A 15,114-nucleotide genomic window follows, 5' to 3' on the forward strand; every position below is an offset into this window, starting at 1 on the left:
AAATATTTTCATTTGCAAATCTTGAATGGTGATGTAATATTTGGTGGCTGCTACCTCTATTTCATATTGTAAGCTAAAAAGTTCACAGATTTAACTCACCAAAAGAGTCCAAGAGATTTGATAGACAACTAATTATTTCTTTAGGCAGACATTTCTCTAGAGCATGTACAAATAAATTTCCGTGAATTTTTCTAAGAAGTAAACCCTTTTATTGCATCTGGTTTTACAATCAACTAAGTAAATAAAGAAGGCTAAAGTGTAAGGTTGAACTATTCAAAAGGAATGAAATTCAATAAGTGAAGATAAGTAAACAAAGAAGGCTAAAGTGTAAGGTTGACCTGTTCAACTAATCTATGCTTGAGAATGGTGGATTTAGCCATGACCTTAATGGCAACGTGGTGGATGAAATTGTGATCACTACAACTTCGCACAACTAACCAGCAAGTGTACTGGGTCGTCCAAGTAATAAACATTACGCGAGTAAGGGTCGATCCCACAGAGATTGTTGGTATGAAGCAAGCTATGGTCACCTTGTAAATCTTAGTCAGGCAAACTCAAATGATTATGGATGATGAATAAAACATAAAGATAAAGATAGAGATACTTATATAATTCATTGGTAGGAATTTCAGATAAGCGTATGAAGATGCTTGGTCCCTTCCGTCTCTCTGCTTTCCTACTGTCTTCATCCAATCCTTCTTACTCCTTTCCATGGCAAGCTGTATGCAAGGGTTTCACCATTGTCAGTGGCTACCTCCCATCCTCTCAGTGGAAATGTTCAACGCACCATGTCACGGCACGGCTATCCATCTGTCGGTTCTCAATCAGGTCGGAATAGAATCCAGTGATTCTTTTGCATCTGTCACTAACGCCCAGCCCTCAGGAGTTTGAAGCTCGTCACAGTCATTCAATCATTGAATCCTACTCAGAATACCACAGACAAGGTTTAGACCTTCCGGATTCTCTTGAATGCCGCCATCAGTTCTAGCTTATACCACGAAGATTCCGGTTAAAGAATCCAAGAGATATCCACCCAATCTAAGGTAGAACGGAGGTGGTTGTCAGGCACACGTTCATAGGTGAGAATGATGATGAGTGTCACGGATCATCACATTCATCAAGTTGAAGAACAAGTGATATCTTGGAATAAGAACAAGCGGAATTGAATAGAAGAACAATAGTAATTGCATTAATACTCGAGGTACAGCAGAGCTCCACACCTTAATCTATGGTGTGTAGAAACTCCACCATTGAAAATACATAAGAACAAGGTCTAGGCATAGCCGAATGGCCAGCCTCCCAATGATCTAAGATAGCATAAGAACAAAGATAGCTACCAAGATGATAATACAATAGTAAAAGGTCCTACTTATAGAGAACTAGTAGCCTAGGGTTTACAGAGATGAGTAAATGACATAAAAATCCACTTCCGGGCCCACTTGGTGTGTGCTTGGGCTGAGCATTGAAGCATTTTCATGTAGAGACTTCTCTTGGAGTTAAACGCCAGCTTTGGTGCCAGTTTGGGCGTTTAACTCCCATCCTTGTGCCAGTTCCGGCGTTTAACGCTGGGAATTCTGAAGGTGACTTTGAACGCCGGTTTGGGCCATAAAATCTTGGGCAAAGTATGGACTATCATATATTGCTGGAAAGCCCAGGATGTCTACTTTCCAAAGCCATTGAGAGCGCGCCAATTGGGCTTCTGTAGCTCCAGAAAATCCACTTCGAGTGCAGGGAGGTCAGAATCCAACAGCATCTGCAGTCCTTTTTAGTCTCTGAATCAGATTTTTGCTCAGGTCCCTCAATTTCAGCCAGAAAATACCTGAAATCACAGAAAAACACACAAACTCATAGTAAAGTCCAGAAAAGTGAATTTTAACTAAAAACTAATAAAAATATACTAAAAACTAACTAGATCCTACTAAAAACATACTAAAAACAATGCCAAAAAGCGTATAAATTATCCGCTCATCACAACACCAAACTTAAATTGTTGCTTGTCCCCAAGCAACTAAAAATCAAATAAGATAAAAAGAAGAGAATATACTATAGACTCCAAATTATCAATGAAACTTAGCTCCAATGAGATGAGCGGGACTAGTAGCTTTTTGCCTCTGAACAGTTTTGGCATCTCACTTTATCCTTTGAAATTCAGAATGATTGGCTTCTTTAGGAACTCAGAATCCAGATAGTGTTATTGATTCTCCTAGTTAAGTATGATGATTCTTGAACACAGCTACTTTATGAGTCTTGGCCGTGGCCCAAAGCACTCTGTCTTCCAGTATTAGCACCGGATACATTCATGCCACAGACACATAATTGGGTGAACCTTTTCAGATTGTGACTCAGCTTTGCTAGAGTCCCCAATTAGAGGTGTCCAAGGTTCTTAAGCACACTCTTTTTGCCTTGGATCACAACTTTTATTTTTTTCTTTTCTCTTTCTTTCCCTTTTTTTTCGTTTTCTTCTTTCTTTTTTTTTCGATTTTTTTTGTATTCACTGCTTTTTCTTGCTTCAAGAATCATTTTTGTGATTTTTCAGATCCTCAGTAACATGTCTCCTTTTTCATCATTCTTTCAAGAGCCAACAATTTTAACATTCATGAACAACAAATTCAAAAGACATATGCATTGTTCAAGCATACATTCAGAAAACAAAAAGTATTGTCACCACATCAAACTAATTAAGCTAGTTTTCAAGATGAATTCGAAATCCTGTACTTCTTGTTCTTTTGTAATAAAAACAGTTTTCATTTAAGAAAGGTGATGGATTCATAGGACATTCATAACTTTAAGGCATAGACACTAAGACACTAATGATCATAAGACACAAACATGGATAAACATAAGCATTAATTTTCGAAAAACAGAAAAATAAAGAACAAGGAGATTAAAGAACGGGTCCACCTTAGTGATGGCGGCTTGTTCTTCCTCTTGAAGATCCCATGGAGTGCTTGAGCTCCTCAATGTCTCTTCCTTGCCTTTGTTGCTCCTCTCTCATGATTCTTTGATCTTCTCTAATTTCATGGAGGAGGATGGAATATTCTTGGTGCTCCACCCTTAGTTGTCCCATGTTGGAACTCAATTCTCCTAGGGAGGTGTTTAGTTGCTCCCAATAGTTTTGTGGAGGAAAGTGCATCCCTTGAGGCATCTCAGGGATTTGATGATGAGAGGGGTCTCTTGTTTGCTCCATCCTCTTCTTAGTGATGGGCTTGTCCTCATCAATGGGGATGTCTCCCTCTATGTCAACTCCAACTGAATAACAGAGGTGACAAATGAGATGAGGGAAGGCTAACCTTGCCAAGGTAGAGGACTTGTCTGCCACCTTATAAAGTTCTTGGGATATAACCTCATGAACTTCTATTTCTTCTCCAATCATGATGCTATGAATCATGATAGCCCGGTCTATAGTAACTTCGGACCAGTTGCTAGTGGGAATGATTGAACGTTGGATAAATTCCAACCATCCCCTAGCCACGGGCTTGAGGTCATGCCTTCTCAATTGAACCGGCTTCCCTCTTGAATCTCTCTTCCATTGGGCGCCCTCTTCACAGATGACTGTGAGGACTTGGTCCAACCTTTGATCAAAGTTGACCCTTCTAGTGTAAGGATGTTCATCTCCTTGCATCATGGGCAAGTTGAATGCCAACCTTACATTTTCCGGACTAAAATCCAAGTATTTCCCCCGAACCATTGTAAGCCAATTCTTTGGGTCCGGGTTCACACTTTGATCATGGTTCTTGGTGATCCATGCATTGGCATAGAACTCTTGAACCATTAAGATTCTGACTTGTTGAATGGGGTTGGTAAGAACTTCCCAACCTCTTCTTCGGATCTCATGTCGGATCTCCGGATATTCACTCTTTTTGAGTTTAAAAGGGACCTCGGGGATCACCTTCTTCAAGGCCACAACTTCATAGAAGTGGTCTTGATACACCATTGAGATGAATCTCTCCATCTCCCATGACTCGGAAGTGGAAGATTTTGCCTTCCCTTTCCTCTTTCTAGAGGTTTCTCCGGCCTTGGATGCCATAAATGGTTATGGAAAAACAAAAAGCAATGCTTTTACCACACCAAACTTAAAAGGTTTGCTCGTCCTCGAGCAAAAGAAGAAAGAAGAGAGTAGAAGAAGAAGAAATAGAGGAGATTTAAATGGCCTTGTGGTTCGGCCAAAGGGAGAGAAAGAGTGTTTAGGTTGTGTGAAAATGAGGGAGTGAAGATGGGTTTATATAGGGGTGGGGGGAGGGTTATGGTTCGGCTATGGGAGGGTGGGTTTGGGAGGGAAAGTGTTTTGAATTTGAATGGTGAGGTAGGTGGGGTTTTATGAAGGATGGATGTGAGTGGTGAAGAGAAAGATGGGATTTGATAGGTGAGGGGTTTTTGGGGAAGAGGTGTTGAGGTGAATGGGTGAAGAAGAGAGAGAGTGGTGGGGTAGGTGGGGATCCTGTGGGGTCCACAGATCCTGAGGTGTCAAGGAAAAGTCATCCCTGCACCAAGTGGCGAGCAAAATTGCTCTCTGTGCCAATTCTGGAGTTAAACGCCGGGCTGGTGCCCCTTTCTGGCGTTTAACACCAAGTTCTTGCCCTTTACTGGCGTTTAACACCAGTCTGGTGCCCCTTTCTGGCGTTAAACGCCCAGAATGGTGCCAGACTGGGCGTTAAACGCCCATCTGCTAGCCTTACTGGCGTTTAAATGCCAGCAAGATCTTCCTCCAGGGTGTGCTGTTTATTTTTCTGTTTTTCATTTTGTTTTTGCTTTTTCAATTGATTTTGTGACTTCTCATGATCACCAACCTACAGAAAACATAAAATAACAATGGAAAATAGATAAAATATAACATTGGGTTGCCTCCCAACAAGCGCTTCTTTAATGTCAGTAGCTTGACAGAGGGCTCTCATGGAGCCTCACAGATGCTCAGAGCAATGTTGGAACCTCCCAACACCAAACTTTGAGTTTGAATGTGGGGGTTCAACACCAAACTTAGAAGTTGGTTGTGGCCTCCCAACACCAAACTTAGAGTTTGACTGTGGGGGCTCTGTTTGGCTCTGTTTTGAGAGAAGCTCTTCATGCTTCCTCTCCATGATGACAGAGGGATATCCTTGAGCCTCAAACACAAGGGATTCTTCATTCACTTGAATGATCAATTCTCCTCTGTCAACATCAATCACAGCCTTTGCTGTGGCTAGGAAGGGTCTGCCAAGGATGATGGATTCATCCATGCACTTCCCAGTCTCTAGGACTATAAAATCAGCAGGGATGTAATGGTCTTCAACTTTTACCAGAACATCCTCTACAAGTCCATGAGCTTGTTTTCTTGAGTTGTCTGCCATGTCTAGTGAGATTTTTGCAGCTTGCACCTCAAAAATCCCTAGCTTCTCCATTACAGAGAGAGGCATGAGGTTTACACTTTACCCTAGGTCACACAAGGCCTTCTTGAAGGTCATTATGCCTATGGTACAAGGTATTGAAAACTTCCCAGGATCCTGTCTCTTTTGAGGTAATTTCTGCCTAGACAAGTCATCCAGTTCTTTGGTGAGTAGAGGGGGTTCATCCTCCCAAGTCTCATTTCCAAATAACTTGTCATTTAGTTTCATGATTGCTCCAAGGTATTTAGCAACTTGCTCTTCAGTGACATACTCATCCTCTTCAGAGGAAGAATACTCATCAGAGCTCATGAATGGCAGAAGTAAATCCAATGAAATCTCTATGGTCTCATTTTGAGCCTCAGATTCCCATGGTTCCTTATTGGGGAACTCATTGGAGGCCAGTGGACGTCCATTGAGGTCTTCTTTAGTGGCATTCACTGCCTCTTCCTCCTCTCCTAATTCGGCCATGTTGATGGCTTTGCACTCTCCTTTTGGATTTTCTTCTGTATTGCTTGGAAGAGTACTAGGAGGGAGTTCAGTAATTTTCTTACTCAGCTGACCCACTTGTCCCTCCAAGTTTCTAATGGAGGACCTCGTTTCAGTCATGAAACTTTGAGTGGTTTTGATTAGATCAGAGACCATGGTTGCTAAGTCAGAGGTGTTTTGCTTAGAACTCCCTGTCTGTTGCTGAGAGGATGATGGAAAAGGCTTGCCACTGCTAAACCTGTTTCTTCCATCATTATTATTGTTGAAACCTTGTTGAGGTCTCTGTTGATCCTTCCATGAGAGATTTGGATGATTTCTCCATGAAGAATTATAGGTGTTTCCATAGGGTTCTCCCATGTAATTCACCTCTTCCATTGAAGGGTTCTCAGGATCATAAGCTTCTTCTTCAGATGAAGCTTCTTTAGTACTGCCCAGTGCATTTTGCATTCCAGACAGACTTTGAGAAATCAAATTGATTTGCTGAGTCAATATCTTGTTCTGAGCCAATATGGCATTCAGAGTATCAATCTCAAGAACTCCTTTCTTCTGATTAGTCCCATTATTCACAGGATTCCTTTCAGAAGTGTACATGAATTGGTTATTTGCAACCATTTCAATCAGTTCTTGAGCTTCTGTAGGCGTCTTCTTCAGATGAAGAGATCCTCCAGCAGAGCTATCCAAAGACATCTTGGACAGTTCAGAGAAACCATCATAGAAAATACCTATGATGCTCCATTCAGAAAGCATATCAGAGGGACACTTTCTGATTAATTGTTTGTATCTTTCCCAAGCTTCATAGAGGGATTCTCCTTCCTTCTGTCTGAAGGTTTGGACTTCCACTCTAAGCTTACTCAATTTTTGAGGTGGAAAGAACTTTGCCAAGAAGGCATTGACTAGCTTTTCCCAAGAGTTCAGGCTTTCTTTAGGTTGTGAGTCCAACCATGTCCTAGCTCTGTCTCTTACAGCAAAAGGGAATAGCATAAGTCTGTAGACCTCGGGGTCAACTCCATTAGTCTTGACAGTGTCACAGATTTGCAAGAATTCAGCTAAAAACTGATGAGGATCTTCCAATGGAAGTCCATGGAACTTGCAATTCTGTTGCATTAGAGAAACTAATTGAGGCTTAAGCTCAAAGTTGTTTGCTCCAATGGCAGGGATAGAGATGCTTCTCCCATAGAAGTCAGGAGTAGGTGCAGTAAAGTCACCCAGCACCTTCCTTCCATTGTTGTTGTTTTCGGCTGCCATGGGTTCTTCTTCTTTGAAGATTTCTGTTAGGTCCTCTACAGAGAGTTGTGCCTTAGCTTCTCTTAGTTTTCGCTTCAAGGTCCTTTCAGGTTCAGGATCAGCCTCAACAAGAATGCTTTTGTCTTTGCTCCTGCTCATATGAAAGAGAAGAGAACAAGAAAATATGGAATCCTCTATGTCACAGTATAGAGATTCCTTGAGGTGTCAGAGGAGAAGAAAAATGGAAGGAAGAGTTAGAAAATTTGAACTTATCAAGAAAGATGGAGTTCGAATTGTGCATTAAGGAATAATGTTAATCCATCAATAGAAGGATGTGAGAAGAGGGGAAGAAATTTTCGAAAATAAAAGTGGGAAAGAAATCAAGTGATTTTTGAAAAAGATTTTGAAATTCGAAATAAAAAAGATTTGATTTTGAAGATTAATGACTTGGCTATCAAGAAAAGATATGATTCAAACATTAAACCTTTCTCAACAGAAAAGGCAACATACTTGATATGTTGAATCAAATCATTAATTGATGGCAAGTATTTTTTAAAAATAGAAAGAAATTGATTTTGAAGGAGATTTGATTGAAAAGATATGATTTGAAAAAGATTTGATTTTAAAAAAAAAATTTTGAAAACTTGAAAAAAATTTGCATTGAAAACAGAATCTTCCCTCTTGTGCCATCCTGGCGTTAAACGCCCAGAATGGTGCACATTCTGGCGTTTAACGCCCAAACTACTACCCTTTTGGGCGTTAAATGCCGAGCCAGGCACCCTGGCTTGCGTTTAAACGCCAGTCTGTCTTCTTCACTGGCCATTTTGAACGCCCAGCTTTTTCTGTGTAGTTCCTCTGCTGTATGTTCTGAATCTTCAATCCTCTGTATTATTGACTTGAAATGACACAAATTAAAAATATTTTTGGATTTTTAATAATAAGGAATAATCAAAATGCAACTAAAATCAAATAACAATGCATGCAAGACACCAAACTTAGCAGTTTGTATACTGCTGACACTAACAATGAGAATGCATATGAGACATATAAACACTCAAGTCAATAGAATTCAAAGATCAGAGCAATGAAATCATCAAGAACAACTTGAAGATTAATGAAGACACATGCATGAATGCAAGAAGAACAGAAACATGCAATTGATACCAAACTTAAAATGAGACTCTAGACTCAAACAAGAAATTTTTTTGGATTTTTTTTCGAAAATTAAGTGGAAAAGAAAATAAAGGTATCAAAATTCTTAATGAGAATTCCAGGAATCATGCAATGTTAGTCTAAGACTCCGGTCCAGGAATTAGACATGGCTTCATAGCCAGCCAAGCTTTCAAAGAAAGCTTCGGTCCAAAACACTAGACATGGCCAATGGCCAGCCAAGCCTTAGCAGATCACCGCTTCAACAGCAAGATTGATAGAAATCAACAAGCTCTTGTGATGATAAGTTGAAACCTCGGTCCAATAAAATTAGACATGGCTTCATAGCCAGCCAGACTTCAACAGATCATCATGAAACTCTAGAATTCATTCTTAAGCACTCTGAAGAAAAAATACCTAATCTAAGCAACAAGATGAACCATCAGTTGTCCATACTCGAAAAGTCCCCGGCAACGGCGCCAAAAACTTGGTGGACGAAATTGTGATCACTACAACTTCGCACAACTAACCAGCAAGTGTGCTGGGTCGTCCAAGTAATAAACCTTACGCGAGTAAGGGTCGATCCCACAGAGATTGTTGGTATGAAGCAAGCTATGGTCACCTTGTAAATCTTAGTCAGGCAAACTCAAATGATTATGGATGATGAATAAAACATAAAGATAAAGATAGAGATACTTATGTAATTCATTGGTAGGAATTTCAGATAAGCGTATGAAGATGCTTGGTCCCTTCCGTCTCTTTGCTTTCCTACTGTCTTCATCCAATCCTTCTTACTCCTTTCCATGGCAAGCTGTATGCAAGGGTTTCACCGTTGTCAGTGGCTACCTCCCATCCTCTCAGTGGAAATGTTCAACGGACCCTATCACGGCACGGCTATCCATCTGTCGGTTCTCAATCAGGTCGGAATAGAATCCAGTGATTCTTTTGCGTCTGTCACTAACGCCCAGCCCTCAGGAGTTTGAAGCTCGTCACAGTCATTCAATCATTGAATCCTACTCAGAATACCATAGACAAGGTTTAGACCTTCCGGATTCTCTTGAATGCCGCCATCAGTTCTAGCTTATACCACGAAGATTCTGGTTAAAGAATCCAAGAGATATCCACCCAATCTAAGGTAGAACGGAGGTGGTTGTCAGGCACACGTTCATAGGTGAGAATGATGATGAGTGTCACGGATCATCACATTCATCAAGTTGAAGAACAAGTGATATCTTGGAATAAGAACAAGCGGAATTGAATAAAAGAACAATAGTAATTGCATTAATACTCGAGGTACAGCAGAGCTCCACACTTTAGTCTATGGTGTGTAGAAACTCCACCGTTGAAAATACATAAGAACAAGGTCTAGGCATGGCCGAATGGCCAGCCTCCCAATGATCTAAGATAGCATAAGAACAAAGATAGCTACCAAGATGATAATACAATAGTAAAAGGTCCTACTTATAGAGAACTAGTAGCCTAGGGTTTACAGAGATGAGTAAATGACATAAAAATCCACTTCCGGGCCCACTTGGTGTGTGCTTGGGCTGAGCATTGAAGCATTTTCATGTAGAGACTTCTCTTGGAGTTAAACGCCAGCTTTGGTGCCAGTTTGGGCGTTTAACTCCCATCCTTGTGCCAGTTCCGGCGTTTAACGCTGGGAATTCTGAAGGTGACTTTGAACGCCGGTTTGGGCCATCAAATCTTGGGCAAAGTATGGACTATCATATATTTCTGGAAAGCCCAAGATGTCTACTTTCCAACGCCGTTGAGAGCGCGCCAATTGGGCTTCTGTAGCTCCAGAAAATCCACTTCGAGTGCAGGGAGGTCAGAATCCAACAGCATCTGCAGTCCTTTTTAGTCTCTGAATCAGATTTTTGCTCAGGTCCCTCAATTTCAGCCAGAAAATACCTGAAATCACAGAAAAACACACAAACTCATAGTAAAGTCCAGAAAAGTGAATTTTAACTAAAAACTAATAAAAATATACTAAAAACTAACTAGATCCTACTAAAAACATACTAAAAACAATGCCAAAAAGCGTATAAATTATCCGCTCATCACAACGCTATCTCCGGTGTCGGTGTTCTTGGCAAATTTGACCTTGGCAAATGTACCTTCATCGATGGTTCTACCAACCTCATACTTGCCGATCTTATTCCTCAACTTCTTCATTGTTTCACAACGATCATTCGCATCTCCTCTATTATCAACTAAATTTCCCTTCCAATAGTAAACAAAAAAATAAGGTGCAAGTATCAAGAACAAGATTAAGAATCATGGATTAAGAATCCAATAGTGGTTAGAAAGACGTAAATTAAGGAACATTTGATGATGAGAAATTATTCAATTCAACCATTATTTTAGAAATTCAGTATCTTAAAATAAGCAAAAATTAACAAATTCAAACAGAAATCAGAAAACCTAGCAACCCTTATTATTAACAAAAGTACAAAACAAGCAAAATTAAATTGAAGCAATTGTGCTTACCGACGACGACAGAGGAATTGGAAGCGATGGCAACGGTGGAGGGGAAGTGAGCTCGGACAAAGAGTGACAGAGAGCTCGAAGAGGCATCTTGACCTCGGACACACACACACACACACACACACACACACACATATAGAGAGAGAGCTCGAACACACGACGATCGACTGAGCAACCTTCGCGACAGCGATGCCACAGGGTCAACACTTTCTTCGTGAGACGGTGACGAGAAGAGTTGTATGAACTGCAATTAATTAACTTCTTAATTAAAATAATTTAATTGCTCGGAATATGTTCAAAAATTTAGAATGTTAATTAGAAAATTTAAATATGATATTCGGACTCAGTAGATTTTTTTGAGTTAGAAAATGTAATTTTCTGCGGAAAATTACGTAAAAATGCATACTGGTACATTAGCTAACAGTACCAGCTTAAATCTGTCTAGTACTGTGTGAGATTAATAAAAACTATAAAAAAACATAGAAAAATAATTAAAGTTAAAAATCGGGTGCTAATTCTAAAGGTTTGGCCCAAAGTTGGGCCGAACGGGATAAAAACGCTAACAGGTTGGACCGGACCCAAGTTGGGCTAAAGCCCAACATATATAACACACATTAATGAACCCTTTCAGCAACAAACACACGCACATGAAGGTTGAGTTGCTAAAGTAAGAAAGAGAGCAAGGGTTTCACCAAGCATTATTCATCTTCAACTTCATTCAACCATAACTCTAGTTACGGTTCTCGAATTCACGAATGGTTTGTGGCTACGCGAAGCTCTCGCCAAACCAATTAGTTCTATCTAGGGTTTGTTGGTAAGATTTCGAAAATCCCTCCCCATTCTATAGCTCTATGAATTTCAAAAATTAAGGTTAGAGTTTTGAGTAGATTTTTGTGTTTTGGTTATTTATGTGCTAACCATTAGTGAGGAATTGTTGGGTTTCATTCCCAATTTCTGTGGATAAGATAAGGTTTCTCAAAAACGCTTGTAGCTTGGTATATTATGAATATTAGGTTTTGAGTTTTATGAAATATATAATGTTAGTTTGAGCATTGGTACTTGTTGGAGTTGTCTTGGCTATTTGGAAGCATTTGGATTGAAATTGGTGGCTTGATTTTGGTTGAAAACTTGATTGGAATCACATTTGGTGTATTGTGCATATTGTGGATCAGCCAAAGTATGGTTTCGATTTTCTCTAGGTAATATGTAATGTTTCTGGATACTTAAGCTAGTGGAGCTTAGGATAGGATTAAATTGGTTGTTGATAATTGTTGATGTATGATGATTTTAATGATTGTGATGATTGATTAATGATGTTGGGGTTGAATAATGATGATTATGAGGATTGATAATGAATTATGATGCTTGTTGATGTTGATAAATGTTGAGGATGGTGAAATAATGTTTTGGGTTGTTGATTATTGAGAATTGGAGATGTGTAAGTGGAAATTTTCAGATGAAATTATATATTGGAAGCTTGTGGAATTATTGGAAAGTATGTGAACATAATTTAGGTATAATAGGACTGTTTTGACATGATTTAGAATGCATTTGAATTGGTTTGATTTTGGAAGTTTTGAGAATTAGAGAATTTGTAAAACCTTATTTTTACTGAACTTTAACAGATCATAACTTGAGTCTTAAAATTTAAAATTGAGTGATCTTTGTTTTAAATTAAAGATGATTTTAAGAGCTTTAAAATGATATAAAGTTTGAGGAAAATAGAGTTTTATAGAGAAAGTCATGAATGTCAGAAGTTTGGTGCAAAAATCTGAAATTCTGCAACATTTAGTTTTTCTTAGTCTGATGCAACATGCGTACATGAGACATTCTCCACTGCCTGGGGGTCTCGCGTACGTGGGCACCATGTCGCATACGCGAGCATGTGAATTTCAACCATGCGTACGCAAATTTTAACATGCGACGCGAGCATTCCTTTTGAGTTGGAACACTCACGTTTGCGAGCAGGGTGTCGCATATGCGACCACCCTTTTTTTCAACAGCATGCCCATGCGAACAAAGAGCTTGCATACGCGAGATTCCTGTTTTACTGAAAAATGGTTTTTCTTCACTTTTCAAGGATTCTCTAGTCTTCAAAACTCCTTTAACTACTATTTAAGATTGCTAACTAGTAATTGACACTTGGGACTAATGAGAAAGAGTTAGAGGGCTTAAGTTAGTTAAATTTTAGAAGACAGAGATTTAGATTTTTGAAGTTGTGAATATATGGATGGGATGTCATGTGGGTGATGACTATGAGAACCTGAAATGATGATAAACCTATGAAATCATGGACTAATGATGGTTTGATAAGTCTAGGACTCGGGGAGGAATGGGTATGGATAATGAGACTGATATCTTGATTTTGGTTCTGATTGAGAGTCTATCTATAAGTAGCTAGAGTGTGTCGGGCACTATATCCCTGGACAGTGTGAGGTCTGCAGTTGGGTATCCGCTCACATCCTTTCGGACATTATATCTCTTGGACCGTGTGTCAGACACGATATTCCTGGGGGTTCCCATTTTATATTCGTGATCAAAAGGCGACATTCTCATGAGAATGTGTCGGGCTGACAGTTGAACTGACAATGTGATATCACAGCCAATAGGACAGGCATTCATCATGTGTATCTTCTGTGTATTTTATTGCTTTATTTACTTATATACTATGCCTAATTGTATAACATGCTTATGTGCTTCTTAAATTACTTGCTATACATGATAATTACTTGTGTTTTACTTGTATGCAATTTACTTGTGCTTTCTATTGGGATTGAGGAGGTTCGATAGGCGGTGGCGATGGGAGCGTATGGAGGTTAGGCTGGTGAAAGCTGCGGGACAGTAGTGAAATGATAGTCTATAAATCCCCTAAGTTAGATAAATTGATTTAGGATTTTGTTGATTTGTTTTATTAGTTTGATCCTCATGCTTGATGTGAAGTTCTAGGATTGCTTTTGGCGTACCAGAACCTTATATCTTACATTACTAGACATTGTTACCATACTAAGAACCTCTGGTTCTTATACCATATTCTATTGTTATTTTTTAGATGCAGGTTGTGACCCACTTCGGTGAGTTACGAGATGGTGACGGAGCGGAGGATTTTGATTTATTTTGCGTTTTGGTATACTTTGTTATAGACTCTCTCTCACTTTTGTATCTTTGTTATCTTAGAGGCTTGACTTTGAAAGATAAGTTGTATGCTGTTGTTTAAATTTTCAAAAACTCTGTATTGTCTATATATGAATAATCAACTTAAACTCTGCGGGCTATGGCTAGTGTTCCCTTGACTATCATACTTATATATCTTGATTATTATTGTATTATGTATTATGTTATATCTTGTGCCTTTACGCTTTTAGTTATCATGTGAACACTTGGCACTTTTCTGATTCTATTTTGAGTTGTATCTCTTCATTGATCTTCTAGAATTACTATATATATATATATATATATATATATATATATATATATATATATATATATACACTATGGTATAAGCCTTAGAATTGTCGTGGCACTTAGTTACCCTTTGCTTTACGGCATGAGGTAAGGCTTAGGGTAATTAGGGTGTTATATTTAGTGGTATCAGAGTGGTTCATCCTCGTTAGTCTGAGGGATGGACCGATTGTTCTTCATTGCATACTCTGTGTCTTTTTCTTTCATGCTATTTAGGTTTATCTGCTTGATATGTGTATAGCATGCTTGTTTGTGAGTGCTTTTTTGGGATAATTGAAGCACTAAGCTTTTGATATTCAGACTGATCACCTTGATATCGACTGTTTAGTGTAGACAGGAACACTAATGGCTATTCTTGGATGAGGTCATACGAGTACACGGAGAGGCAATAAGGGTAATCAACCCGTTAATGAACATGCTGAGTTTTTGGCAGCGATGGCCAACTTGGCTAATACTATAAAAGTAAATGATGCTACGACTATGCAAGTTGTGAAAAGGATGGCTCAACCGGCTGGGAGCAGGAATTAAAATGGAAACGGGAATGAAGAAGGAGATGATAACAACTTGGGTGGTGCTCTGATGACCTTGGCTTCATTTCTAAATGTTCATCCACCAACTTTTATGGGGTCAACCAACCCTACTGAAGCAGATAATTGGTTCTAGGTCATGGAGCACGCTCTACAAGCCCAGCATGTTCTGAACAATCAATTTGTGGAGTTTGCGGCGTATCAACTTCTAGAAGAGGCATAACATTGGTGACAAGGAGAATACTACTTACTACAAGATTTGAGGAACTCTATAGGTTCTCTAGGGTATGTGAAGGTGTCCTAGAGTCCTATAAGAGTTGAAAATGTATCAAGTATCAAGGAGGTTTGAGGGATACCATTACGATTGTTGTGGCTCCTTTTGAGATTTAGGGGTTTTTCGAGTTGGTGAACAAAGCCCGAGT

At 39.3% G+C, this 15,114-nt stretch overlaps 1 non-coding gene across 1 annotated transcript; it reads left to right on the plus strand.

The window, feature by feature from the left end:
* The first annotated feature begins 6,587 nt into the window (after nucleotides 1-6,587).
* On the plus strand, nucleotides 6,588-6,695 carry LOC112798594 (small nucleolar RNA R71). The gene has a single exon (XR_003200200.1). It is a non-coding gene; the product is annotated as a small nucleolar RNA R71 (small nucleolar RNA).
* Nucleotides 6,696-15,114: the final 8,419 nt, after the last annotated feature.

The sequence above is a fragment of the Arachis hypogaea genome, chromosome 4 (genome assembly GCF_003086295.3).
Source record: "Arachis hypogaea cultivar Tifrunner chromosome 4, arahy.Tifrunner.gnm2.J5K5, whole genome shotgun sequence".
In the NCBI taxonomy this organism is placed as follows: Eukaryota; Viridiplantae; Streptophyta; class Magnoliopsida; order Fabales; family Fabaceae; genus Arachis; species Arachis hypogaea.